The sequence below is a fragment of the Megalops cyprinoides genome, chromosome 14, assembly GCF_013368585.1.
Source record: "Megalops cyprinoides isolate fMegCyp1 chromosome 14, fMegCyp1.pri, whole genome shotgun sequence".
Classification (NCBI taxonomy): Eukaryota; Metazoa; Chordata; class Actinopteri; order Elopiformes; family Megalopidae; genus Megalops; species Megalops cyprinoides.
In genome coordinates this window covers 19,594,800-19,621,477 of record NC_050596.1, presented here as the reverse complement: position 1 = coordinate 19,621,477, position 26,678 = coordinate 19,594,800, and the positions used below count along the sequence as shown (strand labels likewise).

Here is a 26,678-nt window from a genome sequence, read left to right as displayed (position 1 = left end):
GAGTGTCTGTAAGAAGTAATATTCATGCTAATTGGCTTCCATTCTTAGCAAGTAACTGAGTAGCATCCTTCACTAAATGGCCGTTGACTGATTTAACTTAAAAAAAGCTTCATCTAGATCAGATCCCAGATAACCATATCATTTTCCTGAAGTATTTATGTGGTTTGATGAGACAGTGTTAGAGGGATATAGAGTGATTATTTAGCCTATGTTTTTCAATGACTTTTAAGCTTTGATGGGGGTCTTCACAGAAGATTAAAAATATTCTGTTGTGCAAATTTGACTACTGATTGCTTTGTTACCCATTTGTACATCTGAAAGCCATGGAACAAATGAGAAAAAATTATTGGACTTAAAAGTATCCCTTCATGCTGATAATTCACAATGCTGTTGGATCTGAACTTTTCTTAAGAGCATCAACATAATGAAGATTTTATGACACCAAAACAGTGTTTGACAAAAAATAAATAGATTTAAACACTTCAACACATGTTCCTTTCATGCTTCTTTTCAAAGGGATAACACATGCCTTGACAATCACATGATCAGTCACTAAGGTGTCTGGTTATTTATTGTATATGAACATTTTTACTTCTTGTTTTGTGAAAATGAGTTAACAAGAGGAATGGACAACTAAATATTACATTTCGGTAGGATTAATTTTTATTCTACTTGGCCAGGTTCTACCATTCTAAACTGGTTTATTTTTTATTAATGCTATGCTGATTTGTGCTGATTCACTGATCTTTTTGTCATCTGGATGACTCATCTTGTTCACAGTGCCCACCGTGTCACCGATTCACGCCGTATAAGTATCAGTGTATCTGAACTGAAATACATGTCAGACGTTGTGAATGTTTCATTGTGTTCAAAGGTACACGCTGTATGAGGTCTCTCTAGGGCCTTTTTCCAATGTAGGGTCGTAGAACATGAGGGGAAGTATCTGTCCTGACTGAGATAAAGGGGGCATAAACTGTCAAGATGAACTGGGAATGGCGACCAAGATAGCAGGCAGTTTGTGTTTTGCTGATAGTTTGTGTCCTTGTTGATAAAAAATTGTTCATACCTCTTGTTCATAAACTGTAGACATAATACAATAGAAATATTTTTGTGAAGTGTTTTCCTATTTGGTTAGTCAGTGCTCTCCTCCCTTTTTCCAAGAGTAGACCACATTGCGTGAACATGGTGGAGGCATGGGTGTGGTGCTGGTGATCTTATACACACAAACCATTTTCTTGGACCACACACAGTCAATCTGTGGTGGTTTCACAGGCACTGCCCAATATTTTATTCTGGCATTTTCACTTGTACCAGTTTCCATGGGTAATACTTTAGGAGAATAGTTCAGTCCAAGTTGATCATTTCTCCCAGCGTTGGGCCAAATGGAGGTAGTGGGGCAGTAATGACAGCACTTCCTGGTCTCTGGCGTTCAGCTGTCAAAGCCACAAGTGAGGCTGAACGTAGGACTGCTCTGCCTTCCTCAGAGCCAGCCACACTGTTTTTTGTTGGGTATTAACAACATGACTATGAGCACCTCTCCTTTATTTAACAGAGGATGTCCAGCACAGTCTGCTTCCACCTGACATAATTTAATTCTCTTGCATTTTCTGTTGATAGGCTGATTCAGGCTAATTCATAATTTGATTTCTGCCTAGCAGCTCCATGTGGGTAGTTAATGCATAGAGGCAAGGATCATGATTCTATATTTGTAGAACAAAGCAAAGCCACCAAAGCCACTTGTTATGATATTGACCCTGCCTTGCTATTACATTGACTGTGAAGTTGATTGCTTATGGCGTTTAATGGTTCTGCTGCTTGTTGGGACAGTTTGGAAAATGGAAAATGGTCTCACTGGCCTGCTTCATGTCCTTTCTCATGAGATCACAGGGTTAGTGAGTCATACTCTGATCTCAATGCCCTCTGAAAGCATTCTGAACTTTCTGAACTCTGATTATTTTACCTTGTCATATGAAGTTGCTGCTGATGAGAGCTGAAAGCTGTATTAATATTGGAAGCATACAGAAGCCATTACCACCTTGCCTTTAAATGCACTGTTCTCTGTGTTTATGGTTTTATTAAGAGCTCAGAAATATAAGTGCTGAGAGTTTTTGGGAAGCCACCAGGCTTGCTACCCTCACTGAATTACAGTTCATCATTAGTCCTTCTCTTGGCCAAAAACAGTTTCCCGCACTTGCAATACACGGGTATCACCCACTTTGCTCTCAGTGGTACCAGTGCGGAAGTTCAAATTTTGCAAACCGAACAATTGTTTGGGAAAAAAATGGCAGAGAGGATTACAGCCTTGGAAGGAACTGAGCTGGAGAGCTGCTTATTTGCACCGTGTGGCAGCGGGGTGTCGTCGAGCGGAAGAGGCCAGCGCGCATCCGTACCAATTAAAAAACAAACGGGCTGGCGCTGCCTTCTCCCTCGCTGTCTGGAAATGAGCACAAGAGAAGGGAAGAGTCCATCTGTGTCCTATTATGCCGTTTTCAAGCTGCTGATTATCCCTCAAAGCAAAACCCCAGTTCATGATTTTTCTCCCATCTCTCTCCGCACTGAGCATAGAGCGTCACAGATAAAGGCCACCCTGCGAACGCAATTATCTTTCAAAGACAAAGCGCCGTCGTGTCCCCATCTAAACTCGATGGCTTGGAGCTGCATCCGAGCTGACCTTCCCACTCCAATGTCGTCCTGGGTGCTTCGTTCAGAGTTAAGTGTGAGGCTGTAGAGTAATTAAACTAATAATGTGCGATCTTGCATTAATCTGGCAAAGCCTGTGCCAGATGCAGGTTTATAATGGCCCGGATTACCCACGCTCTGACCATCTGGGTGATCCTTTTATTAACTGTTAGTGGTTTTCTGGGATTACGGAGTCGTGATCTGTGGGTAAATTGCTTCCCTTTCAGTCCGTGCTGGGTCGCGTGTACGTACATTAATTCCACTACACTCAAGGATCAGTGGAGCTTCGGAGGCTCTAGGATTATGGCACTTAGTTTTGTACTGAATCTTAAATGCAAACAAAGGATTGCGTCTCTCCTTGGTTTCATTCATTTATTTATGGACTGCTGAATCTACTGCTGAAGTACATACAACATTCTTGCCAAGTTCTAGGTACACTCTGGAATTGTTTAATTTTTAACGAAATCACCAAGACATCACACAGTGTTGACAGAGTGTTTTGTTTCAGCGGCATAACTGCTCGGAATGAGGAGTTTTCGTGCTCTGGAACGTACCATCATCAGTCTATCTGCCTTTGAGGAATCCCTCCAAGCCGGGTTCCATAACACAGTTTATATAACAGCATTATTTATTTCGCTCGGCTGATGTGCGTTCCTGCATATATCTAGCTCAGACCACTGAGGATTCCCTGGAGCAGTTCAGCTGAAGGATGTTGCTGGAGGGCACAAGCCTGCCCCGCTGACATCAGTATCTGTCTAGGGTGGTAAGAGGAACACAGCAGCACCTGGGGATTTGAACTTGTGACTCTCCCTGTGATCACACGTCCAGAACGCTCCTCACATTCTGTGCAGAGCAATAGAAAAAAAATGGTTTATGTTCACTTCCAAAGGTCAACGGGAGATCTCATGTTAGTCATGGTTAAATTAATATGGGAACATCAGTAGTGGTAGCTGTGTGTTGGTGCGTGCATGTAAATTTTGCAGCAAAGCCTCGGACGGTGGTGTCAGTGCACTCGTGTTGCTTGATTGCTTGCAGGAGAGGTCTGACTTTGACTGTCAGCACAATCTGTGCAGAGGTAACTGTCTCTGCGATCTTGGCACACAGAGGAGACCAGTTTAATTATCTGAACAGTGTCTGGAGGATGCAATCGAGATTGGTGAGGTCAGGCTGGCAGTTAAAATGTAAACAAGGCGGCTCTTGTGACGTCCGTGGGCACAGCTGATGAGGTGGAACTGGAGACGCACGCTCTCTCGCTGAGTCCGTTGACAGGGCGGGCTCGTTCAGGGATCCACAATCCTCATTGTCATGCAGTTTCCTCTTCCCCTCAGAGGATGTCAGCCAGACGTGCCCTCTTTGGCTGCATCCTTTCTTCCTCTCCCTCTCCCTCTCCCTCTCCCTCCCTCCCTCTGCTGCCCTATCCTTGGCTGCATCTATTCTTCCTCAGTTCCCTGCCCCCTCCTTCCCTCTTTCCTCTCCCTCTCTTCTGTGACCTTGTGCTTCCTGAATTATCCTCTTCTTTGAAATGTCCTCTGACTCACTCTGACTGTGACTTCCCCCACGTGCTGTCCGAGGTGTGGTCTGACAGGAGAGGGCGTGTTGCTTGCCACGCCCTCCCTTTCCTTCAGGGCGAATGAAAACTGAACATAGGAGGGGCTGCGCTGAATCTTCTGTGCTTTCTAAGGGAGGACACTTCCTAGAGTGCGAGGCGCTGGATCTGAATACCAGACCACCTTCAACTGACCTTCTAAACGGAGCTGTTCCAGTTTTCCGCACAGCTGACTTGTCACACGTGCTACTGGGAGCCTCCGTGAGGCCTGATCTCATTGCTTTGTGGACTGTGAGGTCCCACAATGCACTGCATGACCATCCCCCTCTGAGGCTTTCAGATGCACAATGGAGAGAGACAGTCAGTTGGGCATGCACCCACCCTCCGGGCTTGAACTAGTTTGAAGAAAGAGCTGCTATATTTGCTTTGAGTAAGCGGAATAAATGACTGCAAGGATCAGCTTGTGGTCATCTTGTTGCATCGAGGTGCATCGACCTCTGCTTTCATAACTCCTTGGTGTGCAGTATGGCTGTGCTCATTGCAATGCTGTCTCCCAGAGGCATGTGTAAACCCAAACAACAAGAGTCATCATTAAATCATCACGACAGTGTTTCTCCACCAAATTCAAACCTTTCTCAGATGGAAGGCTGGCGGTGTCACACAGAGCATAGATTGTAGCGCTAGCACATGCTGTTTACTCTGTGTGGAGAGAGTGGTATCACCAGGGTTTACTGGTCTGTGATAGCATCTGTCCTTTCAAATATGTGAAGGAAATGGGAATCAACAGCAAGGTGTCACCCTTGTTGATAATGCCTCACAGATAGATGCTAACTTTCGAAACATGTCTGCCTCTATAGAGTTGCATTGGAGAGCTACACCTTGTATTCTTGATGAATATATAATAAATGAATGAAAAATGTAATACAAAAAAGTTAAGCCACAGGCAGATACAAGTTCTCCTTATATCTTTTTGTGATTAAAGAAGAGAAAATTGGGGATTAGATTTTGTTGAGACATTTCAAGAGAGACAACTCACAGATGGCGCAGACATTGAAATGTGAAATACTGTATGGAATGTAGGTTTGGTCTTGATAGTTACACAGCTCTGATACAGTATAGAATCTGAATCTTTGTCTGCTGTGTCCATCTCTCTCTCTTACAGCACTCTCTTTCACATCAAACAGCATCAAAAAAGCTGGAGATTTGCCATTGTGCAAAGTACGCCTTTTCCCTCCGGTCACACATCACAGCAGAGATTGATGCTACCACAGCATTAGCAAATTATGAGTGTTCATACTGCGCTAGACAAACCTGTCTGTAACCAGAGGAGGCAATTTGTGTATATTGTGTTATTAGTGCAGGTGTCCGTTGTGTTTATCATGCTAAAAAGCAAGCATTGATAGTATGAGTGCTGGAGATGCAGAAGAATCCCATGTGGTAAACTGTGGTGTGGCTGTGTAAACCTGCGAGATGATGAAGCTGGCTGCAGTTTTTATGTAGGCATCTAATGTGGCTTTTAACTGAGAAAACAGGAAGTACCTGAGGACGAACGGTAAAGTTTATTGTGTAGCTAACCAACCAGTGACGTTGTTTTACGCACCACTGCATGATGGCCAGCTCAGGCACATCTTTGAACAACCCTGGACGTGTTGTGAAAGCTGGCAAGGAGCTTGCCAGGCTGCAAGTGGACATTTTTACACTGAAGTAGACACTGATAGTGGGCAAAGCTGGCATCAAGGACAGTTATTGCTGCAGTGTGTAAGGGGGTTTCTTATTGTGCCTACCGGCTTGTACACACTTACATCACACTCACACACTTAAGGCTATCAGCTTAGCTTAGAGCTTGTTTCAGTGAAGTTGTGGAGAGTAGATTTGATGGTTGTGTTTAGTGTGGTTGTGTTTCAGTCGCCCTGCTGGATCCCCCTTCGATTCCTCGGGAATATATAAAAATACACAGTATATAAGGAGAATGTATTTTTAGCTCAATCAATATAGTTAAAATGTGTAGCTTATAGCTTTGCTGTATATTTATAGATATTTGGTAGGATGTTTTGGTATATTTCAATATTTTTCTGCTTTTGCTTTTCATTTTTGCATGAGCAGTACGCTGTACTGTAGGACCTTCATCTCCTAAAACCCTCCCAGCAACACTCTGGCTCTGACCGGCTCTGACCAGCTGTGCAATACCAGTGCAATACCTTTGACTGAAGATTTGTTAGCAGAGACAGTTTTGAGGTGTGCTGTTGAAGGTCCAGTTCCACAATGTGCCCTGCTTTCTGTCAAAAATGTTTTCCTTATTTTTGGGAGGTTTTTATTTGGTACGCTTGCCTGTTTTATGTAACACTTCCTCATCATGCCACATGTTTTTCAGTAGGCATGGAGCAGCCTTAGCTGCTTGAGAGATTTCTCTTCCTCCCTTTCAGTGCTAGAGATTTGAGGTTGTGTACTCCAGTACTAACATGGCTTAAATAATTTAATGCAGAACTGAATAAATAACCCAACAGACATTTCCAGTCTTGAGTCAGAGGAGCCGGCAAAATGCGGTTTGGCAGAGCGGCACTCTGGATTTGCATAACTGTACACCAGACAATAAGGCCCTGGAGGCGTTGGTGTCTCGGTCCCTGTCTGTGTGCGTCAGCCGGAGGGAGAAGACAGCAGCACATCAGGCCCCGCTGAGGAAACGTGGCCTCCTGGATCGGGACTTCCTCAGGATCTTCACCTCAAAGCCAGGCTTGCCCGTGGGAGACAGGACAGTAGTCGGCCACCTTTCCCCCCGACTTTCATTTTTCTTTTATTTTTTTTTCCATGCACGTTCCTGGAGGGTTAATTTTAACATACTTATCAACATTTTCCCCCAGTCAATATAAACCTAATGCCAAGCTTTTGTTAGATACACTGTAGGCCTGTGTGTGTGTCTGCGTATGTGTGTTTGTGTGATTGTGTTAGGTAAGCATGTATGTTGGAAAGGACAATTATAAAAATGTCCTATATGCCCAGCTGAAGTGTTTTTTTATTACTGGGAGTTTAGGGTTTGTTTTCAATCTCTTTCAACTTACCCAAAAAATGAATTTTATTTTAAGCCACGGTTATGTGAATTGCCATTGCAGAGCAGCACGCTGGTATTGTTTGTGGAGCGGTTGGAAGGCTCTCATGGCATGGCGGTAGTTTACTGAGAGAGATGCTGACAAGTCGTGCCTTTGCCCTGTGGCTCGTTTGGTTTATTTACAGAGGCTTCCTCCCTCCACGATTGCTGGTGCCTGGGTGTGACCTCTCTCCCGATCACACGCAAGCTTCAGGACAATGTGTTTACCACCCAGGACAAATATACACCCACTTACTTACAAATATATCTCCTCTTATACCCAGCTCAATAATGGTATTCTTTAAAAGATCAGATCAAATCAGATGTGTTGCCAGTTGCCTGTCGAATTTCACTATGCACTATGCACTCGATCCTCATTAGCATATGCTGACAGAATAAGACACTGTAACCCCCTTTGATATAGCAAAAGACACCTGTAGTAGCTTCATGATAGAAAATAAACCCAGGGAAAGACTTTGGTTGAATGTAATATGCCTGATTAAATCAATGCTGTAAGGGTCATTTAGTGTATGTTTTTCTCTGGTTTGGAATGTTGAAATGAAATGAAATGGAATTGGAATGAAACTTTCCTGTTTTTTTCCATGCTTATGAACTCTCTTTTTTCCCCCCAGTAACTGCAAGCTGTTATATGTTAAATGATCCTGGCTGGGGCCATGCTGTTGATTTTTCAGAGAACACCTGTGGTTGGCCTTTAATCTCTGCCACTGAACAGAGCCACCCCCGGTTCCCTGTCATTTCTCTCTGATCTTTAGCCAGGGAGCCTGGGGTGGCCGTTCACGTCACCGGGTGCCTGTCCCCTCTGTCATTCTCTAACGGACGGAATGGCCGTGCGCAGGAATCTCAGACAGAGAAATGGCATCACTGTCTCACCTGTGGTGTTCCTCCCTGGACCTGTAACTGCAGCGCCCCAATCCAAAAATAGGTTTAATTAAACATTAAAGGCAAAATTAATGGAGCCTGTTACTCAGAGGGATTATTCAAATATCATCTCTAAGAAATGATAAGGAAATTTATGAGTGTGTTTTTTAATTAAGACTATTAATTGTTGAAAAGGGGTGCGATTGAAGCGCAGTGACATTTGCCCCTCTCCCCCTTCCCATATGTGTTTCTTTTAAGTGAAAGTGCTGCTAATAGCAGTTGGAATCAAAAGCTCTTTCAGGATATCGGCCAATCAGGAGGGGACACGCTCGGCACACGCATGCTTTGCGATATGGTCAAATTAAATCAGGCTCACAGTAGAATTCATAAAATGAGCTTAAGCATTACGCGCAACGCACACACACACACACATATACACACAGACACACGCAAACACACGCACACCTCCAGCTCCTCAGAAGGCACCCTCCGTCTTCCACGCTGGTGCTAACGAGCTTGTTTGGGGAAGCACTTCCACCGTTTGGGTGTTAATGGCTCTCCTGGACCTGTCAGCATCCCTCACAGCTCCTCATTAAAGGGAACATGCACATGTGCAGCGAAATCAGATGCGGTGCATTTCAAAGGCCTTCGAGTCTCTTACACCGCCAGTAGAGCTTTGCAGCAAACGCCAAGCCAGAAGGCCACTGCAGGCCTTTCCTCTGTGTTTGAGATTACAGGAACGTAGTGCTCCTGACACAGTTTTGGATGCTGTAAACCCCACACAAAGGTCCACTTAATGCTTGTCCATGTTGCACTCAGTGTTTAACAGTGTCCCAGGCTGTGCTACACAGCAGTGCAGCCCGTCCTACATTATAGATTGGTGGACAATTGAAGTTCGTTCCATTATTTATTATTTTTTTTCATTGTGGCTCCGCTTCAGATGTCAAGATGAATTTAAACTGACTTTCTCTCAGTTTTTTTTTTTATGTCACAAGTCGTGTGCCATTTAGTTGGCATTCAGCTGATGAGTGTTACATGGGAGCGATGGATGTGCCTCTGAAGCGGCGGGTGACGCATCAATACGCTGCAGACCGTCTGTCCCCCATACCCTCCGGGACTCTGCTGGATAAGGGGCTAAAACGTGTCCGCCACGTGACTCTGTGACCTTTCTCTTCAGTTAAGGACAAAAAAGAACCTGATTTTTTTTTTGAAGAATGGCTTTAGTGCTTGCTTTCCTGTTAGCTTTCTTTGCAGCTGTAAGGATGATGCTGTGTGAGGCGCATAGTTTCTGTCAAGGTTACGGATAAGACCCATAAGACAACAACACTGATAATTAAAATAGCACAGACAGAAGGCCTCTCCCACATTCCTCTCAGTAAGACTTTAAAGTGTGCCTTGTTTTTCCTGGATCTTTCTATTTATTCCTTTATTCCAGTCAATCATAGATGAAAAAAAATTGAACAATCTTTTTATAGAACAAGCATTTCTTATAGAGCATTCTGCTGTAAAAGAAATAATGAAAAAATGTTTTGACCTTACATTGAGACTTCAAATAACACACTCCTACAAGATGTCAAGAGGTCTGGAGTGTAAAGGCACTGTGTGTTGCAGGGGTGAGCTGAGCAGCAGGCGAACTTTAATCTTCCCAGCTTACGAGGCGAGAGAATTACAAGACCTTTCTGCCCCTCCTCCCTGTGTCTGTAACAGGGTGCTGTGAGGCTGTCCTCATCCTCAATTATTGATGGCAGGCAGGGGGCAAAGAGTGGAAGAGGCTGCGAGACACTGACTGCAGTGTATGTGTGTGTGTGTGCGTGTGTGTGTGTGTGTGCGCGTGTGTGTGCGCGGACACATGTGTGTGTACGTGTGTGTGCAGAATGTGCGTCTGCATTGGTATGTGCATACGTGTGTGTGCATGCGTACATTTGTGCACGTGTACTCACATCTGTGTGCGTGGGTTTGTGTGCATGTGTGCGCATATGTGTGCGTTTGTGTGGCTGTGTATGCATGCATGCATGTATGTGTATGTGCATGTGCGTGCCTCTCTGTCTGCGTGTTTAAACAGTGCATGTCAGACTGCTGAGCCCTGGCACATGTGAAAATCAGCCACTAAGAAACAATGGGAGCTTTCTCTGCCTTGGACTTGAAGTTGAAAATATGATGCAATATCACGGATACTTTGCAGTTTGCTGTATTTTGAGGGTTGCCAGGGACTTACTGAAATTGTGTCTTTACTTGACAGAAGTACAGGTGGAGGTAGCAGTCTGGGTAATGAATGGGGATGTGGGTGTTGGTCCTGTTGCTCCAAACATATGGGTCATCGCAGCCTGACCCCTCATTGTGGCATAGTAGCTAGAAATGAATAGGAGATTCTGGGGTCTCTCTTGTCAGGATTCTACATGCACCTATTGGACATTGGAGATATGGGGGGAAACCCTTTGTCATTCACTATTATTAAAGAAAACACACACACACAAAAAAATCTGATGATGGAGTAATATTCGCATTTGTTACTATTCAAAAATGAATGGGAGTGACTAATCAACTAATGACTTTCAAGTAGTGACTACTCAACTAGTCAACTAATTTAACAAGCAGGTCTTTCCATTTAGGAGTGGTAGTTTTATTCATCTCAGTGGGAGAACCATCAGGATCACTTGGGTAGACGTAACATGTCCGTTCTGAAAGAGCCGAATGTGCTAGTATGTTCAGACAGACAGACAGCCTGGAGAGTTCCAAGAGAAGGACAAGGCTGGTTTGATGCACTTGAGCCACTGAGATGAGCTGAGGGTGTCGGTAATGGGTGGAGGATGTTGGCAGTTGATGTGGGAGGATGCTGTAATGGGAAAATCCACCTCCCTAGAAGATAGTGCTACAGTGATTGAGGATGCTTTGAAGATGGTGGGGCAGTGAGGAGGCGTGCAGTGGTTGATTAGTGATGTAATGAACTGGGACCGCGGCGTGGATCTCGGTGTGAAGGCCCAATCCGCCAGCCAAGTGGCTCGCTGCAGAAAACAGGCTGACAGGCATGTCTGTGTGGCTCACTTTGATTGATTTCTTGATGACAATAATTTTTCTTCCCTCACTCATGTGTGACATTGATTTTTTTTCTTTTCACCATTATGCAGGCAAGTTGTTTTCAGATAAGCGGCGACTTTGGGAAAATCAAGCTTCTTCTTCATTCTTTCAGTTCATACAGTATATGTGTACGTGTACTGTACACTGTACTTCTCCTGTAATCATTGTGTAATATGTATAGGTCAGCAGGGTGAAGACATGGAGCTGTTCCTCTTGTGATGCATTGTGGGCCGCTCAGATTGTGTCATTGCTTGGCAGTGCTGGGGAGGTTAGGTGTTCAGGAGGCTTCCTCTACTTCATGAGAAATTGCCTTAGCTTTTGGTCTGAATACTATACTGTACTTTTTTGTGTCAGTGGTGCCACAGCCCAGCAGTAATTCCATTCCTGTGCAACCGATGTTGCAGTTGGCTGGTTTCTGCAAATAGATGTTCCCTTTCAAAATCCGTGGATTTGTGATAGTCTTTTAATCTGTGCTTGAATGACAACTTTTCTGCATGCTCGGTGAACCATGATAATGCTGAGGTGTCTGGAAGAGATAACAATGTAGGCCTTCAAGATTAGGCTATCTTTGAAAGTTTTTCCTGACAAACAACGGCAAACATTTTTTTTTTGTAACTGCCAAGATTTAAAACATCTTACTGTAATGTTTTAAATGTAAATGAAAATATATTTTATAAAATCCTGTAAAAGAAAAAAAAGAGTCAAAATTAGAATGAGAATACTCATACAGTGAATTTTGATCCATTCTTGTGTAATGATAAATTCCCCTCCTGATTATTTTTCCATGAAGAGCAGTGTGTTTTTTCCGTTTTGCAGGATTTTTGAGTCCTTCTTTTCGCCAAGGCACACTGTCACACAGAAATTGTGCAGACGCTGTCGATGGACAGGCACAGACTAAGACCAGAGAGACCGATGCCTAGTGGAACTGCAGCAGCAGAGCTCAGACTGTGCTCTTTCCCCACTTTAACTTCTCAGGGTGGAGTGTTTTTGAGATCGTCTTTCAAATTGTAGCTGTCAAGAGGGTAAGTCCTTGCAAAAAAAATATGTATGCCTCTTTCAAGGATGTCTTGTACACCACCTCGCAAGCGAGTGTAGGAATCATTCTCAAGAGGCTCACCGAAGAAGCAAGGACATCTTTCTCATATGAATGGTTTATCTGAACCTTAGGGTCATATGAGGATTACACATTCTCTGGGTGTCTATCTGCTGTCTAATTGTGAGGACTGTGGTGTGTTAAACAGATTGAAATATTGTTACATGGACACATAAGCACAAGTTTAAAGATGTTGTGTGTTTTTCTTAATTGCGAAGCTGAAATCCTTGTAGGAATTAGTTGTGTTTTTTTTTTTTAATAAAAAGTCCTAAGGCAGCGCAGCAGAGTTTAAATTCAATTAATTTGGTGAGTGTGGTTAGTTATGCCTGCTCAAGAAAGCCTGAAACTGGCCAGTGATCCATCCGGTCAAAGGTTGTGAAAATGTGTAAATCTGGAAATTCCGGAGGTGCTCGAGGGCCTGCGTTAATCCTGTCGATGTGCAGGCTGTAAGAATGTGATTATCTGCGGAGAAATTCTGCTCACTGAGGCACGCTTGCTGTCAGGCGGGGTCACGCACATGTGCTGATTTATATTAATTAATTTAATTATCTTCGTGTTCCTACTGCGGGCTGTCTCTGTGAAAATGTGAATTCAGATCAAGCGACCGTCCAGATGTGGTGACAACGTGGCTTGGAACAGAGCCTGCCTCAAAGAACATTCACACAAGGTACCGATACGGGGTGGCGTATTTATAGAGCTGTGTGTGTGTGTGTGTGTGTGTGTGTGTGTGCGTGTGCGCATGCGCACGTGTTTGTAGGAGAGAGGGGGAGATAGAGACAGAGAGAGAGAGGGAGAGAGACATAGTGAGACAGAGAGAGAGAGTGAACCGCAAAGAGAGCGAGGGAGAGAGGGAACAGCAGGGAGAGGGAGAGATGGTTTGTGTCACTCCAACAGTAGCGCAGTACTGCGATCAGTCACACGCAGAGACAAATCCGCCATGGCTGTTAATCATTTTCACTCTGTTATTTGAACAACTGCCCTGTAATCCCAGCGTGAGGCCATGCATTTCCAGGCCATGGTCTGAGCATGTTTTGGGCACCGCTCAAAGCCTGTGTTTTTTTTTTTTTCCTTCCAACTTCATCTTGATCGTTTCTTTGTCTGGGATCTCCAGGCATCAGCAGTGTTGTGTGGAACAGATGCTTGCCATCCTAATCGCCCTCTGCCATTTCGATCAGAACCTCTGGATCGTAACCATTCTCTGATGTCAGCAAAGGCATTTCATGAGTTTGCCCACTTTAGGAGACTTGTGTACATCCTAAGCGTTTGTTCCTCTGAAAATGGGGGAAATGTACTGTCAGACTGAGCCGGTTGGACGTGCTTGTTAAGAATGCACAGAAGCATGTATCTCTGGCGGGTCTTCTCACATGCATTTGAAATGCTCCATTTGTATTCCAGTGAGTTTATGGCCATACCTCCCAGGCATTTTTCCCAAGGTCTCGCGTATAATCTAGTTGCCATGCGGGGCGTCCCTGGTGTTGCGATGATTTGTTGTCCTTCCCTGTGTTCTGATCCAGTACAGTGGTTTCAGGGTCTGTCCTGAAGGGACGAAAAAATAACCATGACTGGATTGTTTTCATTCTCTGGATGAATGTGTATGAATGAATTTGAGGGGAAAATTCATTTCACCCTTTCATTAAGAGTGTAAGAAGTCTTGTGAGTCCCGGAACAAGGAGATCAAACGAAGGGGACAGGAAGGTCATCGAAGCCCTGGGATCGCCCACACTATCCATTTGATCCATTGGTATCCATTTGAGAAATTTACACCCTGCCTCCCTTACTGTGTTGTAAGAGATATCTGAAGTTACTGATGTTATCTTGAGGTTGTGGTGTTTAATGACAGCTAGTGGGGATCACCAGTAAGCTCTAAATATGGCCACCACATTAAGGCTGATGGTATGTCTAGAAGAGCAGCCTCTCCTGTTTCATTTACGCTGAAAGTTTAGGCCAGAAGGTCTGAATCTGCTAGGCACAGTGAAAAGGTGATTTTTTTTTCCAGCAGCAAGTGCTGCTGCAGATCGGGTTCCCGTCAGACGTTTCATCAGAGTGATGCCTCAGTTTTACAGTGGAGCTGGAAGAAGGCAGTCAATCAATATTTAATTTAATGTTTTACTGCAATCAATGCTACACATCGGCATTTGTTTACGCAACAGTGTAATGTGGTTAAGGTAACGGCTCGTACTTCTGAACTTTGGAGAGGCAAAAAAAAAAAAACTTTTGGAGGAGCAAATTGAAAATACATTGTAAATTGAGATTGAATACATTTCAGAGAAAGACGTCACTGAAATTTTTTTCTGCCATTGACAGTTATAGCCACACACACACACACACACACACACACACACACACACACAGAGTTCTCTTACCATCCCCACTCAGAAGTCCTTTAGTAGTGGGAGAGAAATAGTGCAAAGAAGTGTGTGTGTGTGTGTGTGTGTGTGTGTGTGTGCGCGTGTGTGTTTGCGCTTGCGCTTGCGTGCCCTCTTATGTATGTGCATTTATGCGCATGTGTGTGCATGTCTGTGCTTGTGTGCATGCATGCATGTGTGTATGTTTGGGGACAGGGGTCTTGATTTTGTAGGTCACAGCTGTAGCTGTTGCTTTGATTTTGAGTGACTGTAATATAATGCAGAGACAGCATTTCTGGTAGATGTGACGAAGATAACAGAGGTTATCTGAATGCATCACAAAGGCACAACTCAGCAATTTCGCACCAAAGGAGATACTCTGCCCAGGGTGCTGCTTCCTTGTGGAAGGTGGTCCTGGAACCCAGAGCCTTTGGCAGGGAGCTGTGGTCCTGACATCTTTTACGAGAGCGCCTGTGCGCAAAGCGCATTTTGTTTCTTAATTATGTTTTTAAGACTGAAGTGGCTGCAGTATCCATAAAGACACTCATTCCCTCCCCCCTTGTTTTTCTCCTGAGAAATAAGCTGCGTGAGAGTTTGAGAGCTCCATTTTAACCGACGCATTACTCGTGCTGTCACCCGCACACCACTCAACAGGGTGTGTCTTTATGGCCTTTAATGGTGCTTATATAAGCTTCTTATATTTATCTCACAAATAGATCCAAGGGTCTGTAAGTAGGGAAGCCTTACCACATTCTGTTTGTTTCGTAGTCTGGAACCTTCCTCTGTCTGCAGAGACCGAAAAAAAAAAAAACGGGCCCTGCCATGACTTGTGAAGGCCTTTGTTATTCCTCTCTGAGTTATGACATGAAAAAACGTCTACAGGAAGAAGACCTTAGCGTTGATTTATCGTGTTTTCTTTAGATCAAAGATTCTCTGGGGTGAGAAGAGGAGTCTTTGATGAGACGTCGGCGTGGGGAATTGGAGCTCTCAGCGCAGATGTGCAAGGTGGGGACTTCCCTCCATCCGCCCGGTGAATTTCCACAAAGACCTTTGCTGATAATAGCCCGATTCATGAGTCGATTGTGTTCAATGGAGATGAACCAGGCTGGTGGCATCGTCAACATATGGCCACTCGCCACCTCTGATGAAAATGGTGGATTAGCGGGAGATTTCTGAGAATGGGGTGTGATTTGCATGAAGGTCATGTGGGAAAAAAACACATAGCATTGCATGAGGAAACCACATAAAGAGATCCCTCGGGGGATAGAGGGACGTGTGTGTAATGTAGAGGCACATTTTAACCTCACGCAACCCAACCAGAGTGCGTAAACAGAACTGTTATATTGATTTTCATTTCCAAATGATGCGAGGTCCGGCCGTTTCCCGCCTCGGACTGTGCTTGCAGCCTACCGGCTGCTGGAGGAAGGTTTTGAAAGCAGAAATGCACTCGTTTACACGGCCTGGCGTTTTCTGCACCGCCGAAGGGGCCCAGCAAATCCCAGAATCCTCCTTGGTTGTGGGTTCAGCATCTGTATGTGGCTGGGGAATCATCTCACTGAAAGGTGGAGAACAGGGGCGTGGGGAGGGCTTATCTCTGTGTGAATGGGTCATGTCTGTCATTGCCATGGCATCTCACCGTATGGAGTTGGATGGCGGGTTTATTTTTTCGTCTTCTGTGGTGAGGGACAATGCCTACAGCACATGTCAGTAATTCATCGCTCGGCGGAGTGAATAAGAAGCAACGCAATTCACACGCAGCACCCGGCAACTCAGAGCAATTAGATCTTTGATGCCTCGTTGTTTATTGCAAAATCAGTGAAATCAGCAGCTTTTGACATTAGTGGTTTGTGTTGCTCTAATGAACCCATTTCAGATTCTGTACAGTAGCGCGCTTTGTTGCCTGGGCTCGCTGTTTTCCCGCCTCATATAAACTGCACGTGACCCCATGTTTCTCGGCATAATGAGTGTCAGAAAGCTTGAGGTTAAGGGCCTGTCATCTCGATGATTTTTCACTTGCAGCGCTTTCTCCCGTTCGCCGGGGTAAACACGTGTCTTTTCATCTGCGGCTGTGTTTGTTTTATCATACTCTGTGCGAGAAATATACCGCCGCTGGCTCGGCCGGCCACTTGGAAGGCTCATGGCTTCATTCTTGAGGGACTGAGTTTTTCCTGCGGTCTGGAGTTTGATAGATTCAGACTAAACAGGGAGAGTGGGTGGCTAGGAAAAAAAACGCCAAAGATGGACGTGAAATGGGCAGGCTCGCTCGTGTTCTGTGAGTCCCCCCCCGCTGGAGTGGTCACCAGGGACGCCGAGATTAACACGCTCCTTTAATTTTCAGAGAGTAAAAAGGATTAAGAAGCAATCCAGAGTTCACCCGGAGCCCCATCTTAATGAAGTGAGATCAAGTGAACAAAGTAGACCACTGCTCCCCGAATAGGGAGCATAACCACACGATATTCTGTGTTGTTCTGTCCTCTAATCTCCAGAGGAGCCCATTTATGGGTAAAGATGGAATGTTTTCTTTCTCTCTCTATGTTTCTGTCTCTATCCCTCCCTCTCTCACTATCTCTCTCTCTGTGTCTCTCTGTCTCTCTCTGGCCAGCACCCCCCCCCCCCCACCCCGTCTCATGCCCAGACCCAGTTCACTCCCATTGCGGAGGCAGGATTGTGGAGAGGAGATGAAAGACTTCCCTTTCTGAATGAAATCTCTGAATGGAATAGAGGCGAGTTGTTTCCCTGAGCTGAGAGGGGTGTGTCACGCGAGATTTTAGCCCGCAAGGCAATATGCCAAGGAGGAACCCCCCCCTCCACCCCCAGATGGAGAGAGAGGGGTGGGGGAGGCTTGAAAGAGAGGAAATTGGGGGGATTGAAGCGCTGAAACTGTCTTTATTAACAGGACGGGAGTTATCCCATGTTGCCAAAGCATTTAAGGACATGAAAAATACAAGACCAGCCCCTCTTCCCCTCCCTCTACCAGAATGAGCCAAGGCATATATTGGGAAAAGATAATAATACATTGTTTAAAGGGTTCTGCTCTCTGTTAGATTATGACAGACAGTTTCATACAGCCAGCTGTCGCCTCCTTCTTGGACTTCTGTCATTAGCAGGATCTGCAGATTATCATGGCCTGACAGGAGTGGGAGTTGCACCACCTATATTGTAAATCTGGGGAAGCATGTCTCTGAGCTCTGGCCACTCCCAGCACCTGTCTCAAAGGTGTCGGAGGAGGATATACACGTGCAGAGGAAATGGGACGAAACAGCGAAACGAAGGAATCCCTGTCTTCGCCGAGCCAGAGGGCTGCGGCCCAGCCTCTCTGTGCGCTTGGCTAATTGAATTCCGTGTGGTGCTTTCTCCCTCTCATTTTCCGTTTTAAGAAATAAACGGCCCATTTATATACTCCGAGTGCCGCCGTTGGGTCAGGCCGCAGAGCACAAAGTCCCCACGTTCGCACTCCACCCAGTCTGGTAAATGACTCTGTAAAACACAAGGAAAAGTCTCTGTCACAGCTCCCCCATCTCGGCCTCAGTAAAAAGAGACAGTTAAACACAAAAAATGTAGCTGGTTGTTTTGCTGTGTTACTGTTCTCCTGCTGTGTTGTGTGTTAGAAGGCTCCATGACTGTGTGAACCTCATTGCCTTCACAGTGATGATGGCACAGGCCACTCTTCTGTGTGTAGATTTTCAAAGCTGTTTTGTAAGACCACAGCTAATACACAGACAGGCAGCAAGGCCTCTTCCACACAAGAGGCTAATTAGAAGGGGCTTTTCCCTTGTCTCCCACAGTCTAGATGACTCAGGGGTCTTTGTGTGTGTGCGTGTGCGTTTTTCCCTATCAATATTCATTTAGGAATATGTCAAGTTTGTCTGGTTTCTCATCACTCAGTGCTGTGCCTCTTTCTCTGAATGAGATTCTTCTGCAGCTGCTTCATGGTATTGATTCAATATTGGTAAAAAAAAAAAAAAGGAGGGATATCGATCTCTGAAGGGGCAGGTCTCATGCCCTCTGTACTCCTTCCTGCTGGTGAGTCTGTCTTGGCTGACCCCTTTGCAGCAGGGGGAGTGTAGTGCACCATGAATTCAGTTTGTGTGTGTGTGTATGTGTGTATGTGTAATTGACTCCTGCCTCTCAGATATCCATTAGAGTGACCCCAGCGCTTGTGGACATTCAGTGAGAGTAAATAATAAATGATGTTGGTACATTAGTAAATCGGCCAGAGAGGAATGGGCCCAGCAGAGTGTGACCAGAGATGGTCATTTTCTGTCTGCTCACCTGTAACAGCTCTTAGGGTTTCCTTCATCAGCAGTGGCTGATCCTACGGTCCCATTGTCCTGCAGGTTGTGGTCACTGTTCATTCGGCAGCTGATCAACCCCTGGAGCATCAGGCCTGGTGAGTTCCCCTCTAAACAGACATTGCACATAAACAATTAAAGCATGAGACTGAACTGAAACTAGCAAAGCAGTTGGCCCTCTAGTTTTTGTCTTTATCACCTTGCTGCTGATAGTTTGTTACTCAGTCCATTCTCAGAGGTGGAAAGCTCTCTTCCGGTAAATGGGAAAATCCAAGGCTGAATGCTCTGTGGTCTCGCCAGAGATGGAACACTTGAATCTTTACTCCTAGTGCTTAGCTATTGTTAAAGGTCTAATCTGCCGGTGTGGGGTAACATGGAGCCGTTTTGAGGAAGGGCAAGGCAAGATCACGGTCAACAGGGTGTACGGCGGCTGGAGTGGAGGGTTGCCTGGCCCTTGTGTGAGGGTGATATCCTCTCCCTGGGGGGTGTCAGTGGAGTGGAGCCTGCCCCTCTGGGTCCAGGGTGCCACTGATTAGGCCTGCTGCATCACGTGGCTCTAAAACAAAATATTCCTCCCACGATGCATTGCAGTAGGAAGGACTGTCAGCGTGAGCGGTGATTGTGGTTTTTGAAGGGGTAAATTGAGGGTGATGCTTTGGTGCGCTACAGTGTCCCAATTCTGAGCTGCCGTTTAAGCAGAGATCCTGCTGTGACAGCACAGACTCTAATTTTTCACCACAAATGGGAACGACGTGTCTCAGTCCCAGTACAGGTTCAATGGATCTCGGTCACACTGCATAACAAAATCCTAAGCCCTGAAATTTTAGGAACATTCCTGAAACGAGCACTGGATATTGTCTGCTTAGATTCAGTGACTTACAAGTGGTGACAGGCGTGCAGTATTTTGGGACACAATGTTGTTTCACAAAGTAAAACCTTGCGTTTTTGGTGACCAAAATGTGATGGCTATACACAGGGATACACAGGAATTTCAGAAATAGATCAGAAATATCAGAGGTTTCATGCATGTATGAATTGCAAAATAGGGATGTGCATTTCAAATGATTTGATATTTGAATATTTTGTAGCTCCCAAGGTCGGACATTGAAATAATCAAATGCCTCTTTTTCCCCCAGGCACAAGATGAAAATCCAGTTCAGTTCTTTCTGTCTACATAATAATGACTCACTGCACAGAGATCCACACTCGCTTGCGCTTTGAGGAAGGAAAATAAATAATATCAATTTATTATGTTGTTATATGCATGGCTCTTAGTCGTGCCTGTATGAATATTAATGAGAACGAAAGCGAGTCTGTATTTTCCCTCATTTCATGTTAATTAACAAGTGTTTGAATACCATTCCCAGTAATCTGTCAGGAATCTCATGGTGGGAAATTTGAATAATGCAATGTTATGTTTTGTTACCCATACAAAAACGGCGTCACCATTACCGTGGGTCACGTAGTCTGTGGCTTGGTAATCAACTTTCATTATTTTCTCCTCTTGCGCCAATTTAAGTTGTACGGTGTGACTAAGTGGCCTTTGTGTAGACCAGTTCAGAAAATTGTGCATTATTTGTTATTAGATTGCACTTTTTTAATGTACATTCCGATGAAGGCAAGCTCCTGTTGAATACAGGGCACCGCTGGGCTTTGTGTGGAAATATAATATCACTGGGGTTGCTGTCTGATAGTTGATCGTGTACATTTGCTTTTTTCCCCTGATGTTCTCGACTCCAGGGCATGTTGTATTTCAGCTTCAATGTGCTGTGACAGATCTGTGTTTATTTATTTCTGTGTGGAAAATCTGGAACTGAAATGAGTCGGGGCGACTATCTTTTTGAGAATTAGCGGGGTGTCAAAACCACCCCCCAGGGATGTAGAGAGAATATTGTTCAGGCGTCTGTTTACTGTCTCTGACCCCCCCCCAACCCCCGCCTCTCTACCTCCCAGCCAATCCAGACCCCCTGAGCCTGAGAGACTGGTCTGCAGTCCACTGACAGCCCCTCTAAATATGTGTGCTTCTGTGTATCCATGGAATATATGTTTGTGTTTGTGTGTTGAAGTGTTCGTTATTGTGCTTGAGTGAGATGATATGTACTGAATGTGTGTAATTGTGCGCAAGCATTGAATGAGGGTGTGTGCATGTTTTAATGTATGTGAGGTGCATGTGTGTTTGAGAGACAGTTTTTGTGTGTGTGTGTCATGTATTTTTAAGTGAGAGCATATTTGTGTACAGTGTATGTTAATGTGTCTAATGTATGTATTTGAATGAGAGTGTGTGCGTGTTTTAATGTATTCGTGTTTGAGCGAGAATGTGTGTGTGTGTGTGTGTGTGTGTGTGTGTGTGTGTGTGTGTGTGTGTGTGTGTGTGTGTGCGTGCACGTGCACGTGTTAATGTGTGTAACGAGTATTTGTGTTTGAGTGAGAGTGTGTGTGTTAATGTGTGTAACGTATGTCTTTGAGTGAGAGCGTGTGTGTGTGTCTCTCTCTTATGTCTCCAAGGCCTGGAGCAGCTGGGTTTTGCCTTCCAGTCGACAGCCAGTGAAGTTGAAGCACATTGTTTTTGTTTTTGTTTTACTTCTCTACGCCCCAAACCACAGCAAGGCCCCAAACCACAGAACTGCGTAATGCTGGTTTTATTTTTACCCTCTCAGAAATCTGTCCTCTCCTCTTTTTCATGTGGGAGGTTATATAACATCAAAGAGTGGCAGGATTAATGGCAAAGTGTTCGATGGTTGTTCACGCACGGGCTTGGCTTCTCTCCGCTGCCTCTTCTCTTTGGTCAGCAGCACCTCATGCTGGTGCGACACCACCACCTGCCTCTCTGCCGCTCTGCTTGCGTCTCACTGCTGTTGAGAATGGTCCTTAGTGTGCTGCTGGAAGACTAAGATCTCAGTGTGCTGCCATCTCGCTCTGTCATGCTGTCACTGCGCCGTTCCGTGACACGGGACGCAAATGCGATGGTTTGTCTCATTTTGTCGTCACGCAACGCATCCGGGCTGTCGTAGGAAACATGAGCTCTCATGTCACGGGAAATGCGAGCCACGCTCCCGTATACGACTGACCCAGAACCATCTGTCCATTCTACAGGCCTTCTTACTGTGTCTGTTGTGTTTTGCTGAAGTACAACAGGAATTCCAGGTATTCGGGGCAGGGATGGACCTGGGGGGCCCAGATCCACAGATTGTGCAACTGAGGGGATCTTGCATTTACAGTACCGGTCAACAGTTTGGGCACACCTGATTAAGACAATGGGAGACATGCATTCAAAGACGTTTTGATCTAAAGACTTATGCTTAAATGCTTGAAATTTGTTGTAATATAACGATATAATATAACAAATATAAATAGTGAAGTTGATGCTGATGTATGAATTTCTTTAAAAAAAAATCATTTTAAAAATAATTTTGTAGAATCTAAAATACGACAGTTGTGATTTGTTTAACACTTTTTTGGTCGCTGTGTAATTCCATTTGTGTTTTTTCATTGTTTTGATGTCTTTACTATCATTATAAATTGTGGAAAATAGTAAAAAAAATAAAGAAAAACCCCTCTGTGAGTAGCTGTGTCCAAACTTTTGACTGGCACTGTAACTGCATGTATTACTGCATGTCGGCTCAGTGTCTGTGTGGGACTGCATTTGCATTAGCACACCGTTCTGTGTGAATTTCAAAGGGAAGCCGACATGGAAGGGCTGACGCGTACAGTCAGTCAGCGCAGTGGGGGAAAGCAGTCATTCCATCACTCACCAGAGTCAGTCATAATGCGTGTCTGTCTCCCTTAAGGCAGCCTCTGAACGGTGTGATCATTTTCATCACAGTGGCCATAAATCCACTTTTAGCCACTTTTATGATCCATTTCTGGAGGTCCATTTTCTAAAGCGTAGCAGCTCTGCTGACCAGTGCTGTGCTATGCTGTGCTGCACTGCAGGGAGAAAGAAGAGAAAGTGATGGATGTGGCCGGTGGGGTTGAAAGAGGAGTTGGGCTAGGGGCGCAAACCAAACCAAATTCAGTAACTGTGTCCAAAAAACACGGAGCTCATGTGTGGCGAATTGAAAAAAAAGAACATTATACCTATGGTTTCAGCCCGTGTTTAGGGCAGAATTGTTTTTGAGGACACTACATAGGGGCATGTTGGAGGCCAAACCCAGCACTGCCTCTCCATGGGCCATCTCAAACAGAGCAAACCATTCTTCCTAGTGCAGTTTACTGTGTCTGTAAGCCGCAGGAGTCTCCCCATACGGCTGTCCTGAGGTGCCATCAGGAGGGAGCAGCTGTGTTAATCAGTTCACGTTTATTACACTGGGGCTTCTTTTTTCCTGCACAGTGCGAGAGACTCTCACCAATATTGCCCCCTTTCCCTTGTCAGTTTGTTCTTAGTACTGACCCACTTGGAGTTCCACCAGTACCATCACTCAGATGCCTCACTAGTACCATCACTCAAATGGCTAGCTCTTTGCACTGCTCTTCCTCAAGTCCCTGAACAAATACACTGACTGTTTGTCAAACTAACCCAGAATTCCAGCAATTCAAGCACAGCTGAGACCTACGTTTTAGAGCCGAATCCTCTCAGACCCTATGTTCATCCCCCATCAGCATTTCTGGAGGAGATGCTAAAAACTGAAGGATTTCCAATGCCTCGGCAAACGAGCACATTTGGACTGTTAAGGTAGCAGTTATTTTTCCTTCCTGAGGGATTTCAAAATGCTAATCTGTCCAATGAATATGTAGCTGGTTCCCACTAGTTGGGAGTCCTCGGCTCGATACTAGACCGTTTAGGACTGTTTGTCTTGAGTGTAGTGGAACTATTCATAATTATGCAGCTCTTATCCCACATCTAAAGAGTGATGGCTTCTGAAAATCTAATAGATCTAATTTAAAGCTTGGTTAGATGTTCTCTTCTTTGGACTGTGTTTGTGTATGCTTGTGTGTGTACGGAGAAAGATGCTTAATTAAATCGTGCTGTCATTCTCCTTTGGGAGAGTGCATGAGGGAGGCAGGCTGTCTATTTTAAGGGCTGATTTCAGAAAGCGCAATGTCATGTATTTTCATACCTCAGTACCGCCCTGCTCGTCAGGCTGTTCACAGCAGAACGGCACTCTGCTTTACAGAGAAAGCAGGGCAGCGCAAACATCTTCCACCATCCCGGCTGAACAGGGAATGTCTCTTGTGGAAATAAGCCCTTCGGCTCATCCACCGAACACAAATTGCGGTTCTGTTTTTAAACTCGGTCCACACTTCCTCAAGATGCACACTGCAATCTGCTTTTAAATATGGTCCAGGGTTATTTCAAAATGCACGCCGCAATCACAGTTCATGCGTCATATCCACTGAGAGCCCCTGAACAGCCTCTCTGTGCTGCAAATATGCGGCGAGAGTACTATAATGATCTAGTGATTAATCTTTAGGGCACTGGGCGGGCAAATTTGTGCTGTGAAATAGCCCATCCCACTTCTGGGAAAAATGTCTCTGCAATGCGTGGGATCTGCTTGGGATTTTTTTGGACTAGAACCTGGACTTGGAAAGGCACCTGGGTGGATCTATGAGAAAATAATGGTAATTATAAATAAAATAACACTATTTATAAATAAAAGAAAATAAAGACAGTAATGGAATTTGTAAATGGGGTTTGTAGGGGTCATTGCCTTTGTGCTTGATGTGTCCAAATAAATACTTTACCATGGATTGATTTTCAAATACCTTTTGAGTTTTTATGTAATTCTGCAACAGCATTTCATGGCATGCTTGAATCATACAGGCTTGTTAAATAATGACTGTAAGGTAAAGCGCTGGAGGTGTTTCAAAGAACAGCCTTAGATGCCCTTTAAAGCACCTTGGATCTCTCCTTCAAAGCTGCAGATTTAATCATACGCCTCATGCTGTCAGAACGTGGGAGACCTGACAGGCTGGTCTCGGAGGCGCAGTTGCGTTTTCAGTTTAGCAATGCTCTCCCCCCCCGTACCCCTGAGTATTCCCTAAAAGTGCAGACGAATCTTCAATCCTGGATCCAGGAGTAGCTACTGCGTTGGGCATTCCTCAGATCGTTACCTCCACACCGATAGGAGTTTCGCTGGCGTTGTCTGTCAGGCACCGGGCGATGATTCCTAGAGCAAACCCTTCCGTCTGATGTGTCTCTGCTGGGGGCTGTAAAGCAAGCCCTGCCTGATGGGGGGGGGGGGGGGGGGGGGTGAAGAGAGGGAGAGGAAATCGGGACAGAGCCAGAGGTACACCTTGTCCTGTGCTGCAGTAAATAAGCAGTCATCCGACAGGGCTGTGTCTGAAAACCTGAAATGTATGCTTCCGAATGTTGTCACACTCAGACAAGGAAAGTGGTGAATTTCACTGGGTGGAACCATCTGGATGCACACACATGCATGTGCATACATACCGTAAATAAAAAAAAAAAAAGAATTTTTCTCATCATGATAGATGATGGTTAATATTGCAGCATCCCTATGACTGAAAATCCAGTTTTATGTAATTGTGGTATATAACAATAGCTAAAAATAACACCAATTTAGCTATGTAACAATATGTTGTCTGTTGTTCCCTGTCACCTTTGCTTTGGCAACACTGTCTGGTGTCATGCCAGAAAAGCATCTTGAAATTGAATTGAGTGGGAGGAAGGGAGAGAGAGCGAGAGAGAAAGAGAAAGAGAAAGAGAGAGAGAGAGAAAGAGAGAAAGAGAGAGAGAGAGAGAGAGAGAGAGAGGTAGAGCAACTACAAATTATAAGAGTAAGCCAAATTATAAAAAACAAACACAAATATAATACCTGGAACATTGGTATAACAAAAACAAAACTCAAAATAAACTTGATTTGACAGTACCCATTAGCATCTCTTCACTGTCAGAGATAAAACAAAGCAAGTACAGGCTCAGTGAACACAGTCTAGCTGTTGAGAAAGCAGACACAAACAATCATTGTGGTTGAAAACCACAGATATGTGAGATAAACGACAGGTGAGGTGCAGGCACATTTTTTGTGTTATGAATGGTTGAGTTGTTTTTTGCATCTGTGTTGCTGAATTTATGTATTTGTTGAATCATTGTTGGTTTGACAGTGCTATATTGTAAGTGCTTAGGCCAGTAAAGCCAATTGAATTGAATTGAATTGAACTGAGAGCGTGGAGGTTTGAGAGAAAGAGGGAGGGAGAGAGAGGAGGAGTGGGAGAGAGAGTAAGAGAGAGAGACAGAGCGGAGCATCGTGAGAGGCCTGGGTACAGAGTGCTGTGCCACACCGTGAAACAGACCTGTGTCAGATCCAGTGCAGTGCTGAAGGCTGGAGTCGCACGGTCGTCCTCAGAGCGATGACATCGTGTTATTGCTAATTTGCTGCGGCCGGGACAGATTTAATAATTCATTCAGCTGCGTCACTAGACCGGCTTTCATAACCCAATCGCGCTGCAGCTTCCCATGACCTCCCGGCGACCCCGTTTCAGAGCCCGTCGCTGCTTTTGACCTGCTTCAGTGTCCACTGCATGTCACTGTCGCGACCTTATGTGTCTGCTGCCTGCCATGCCTTTCTGGGTCCTCTTTGCTCCCGCCGTGGGTCTGATAGCGTTGCACTTACAGTGTCCCTTCTTAGACCGCCCTGTGCTAATGCAGTGGGACAGGTGCATCCCCTTCAGGGACTGAGCGGTTCCAGCTGAGTTGGCTGCACTCATCGTGTCTGTGCTTCCTGTC

General features: G+C 45.0%; 1 protein-coding gene across 5 annotated transcripts in view; it reads left to right on the top strand.

Annotated features, from left to right (window-relative positions):
• adarb1b (adenosine deaminase RNA specific B1b) overlaps nucleotides 1–26,678 on the top strand; it is an 88,531-nt gene that overhangs the window by 12,233 nt on the left and 49,620 nt on the right. The window contains exon 2 of one of the 5 annotated variants that reach the window (XM_036545811.1): nucleotides 15,621–15,704. The exons of 3 other annotated variants lie outside the window; for them this stretch is intronic. The gene's annotated coding sequence lies outside the window, so the exon portion shown is untranslated. Of the gene's footprint in view, nucleotides 1–15,620; nucleotides 15,705–19,057; nucleotides 19,090–26,678 lie in introns of those variants that run through there. One more of the 5 variants, XM_036545812.1, reaches the window with a different exon arrangement.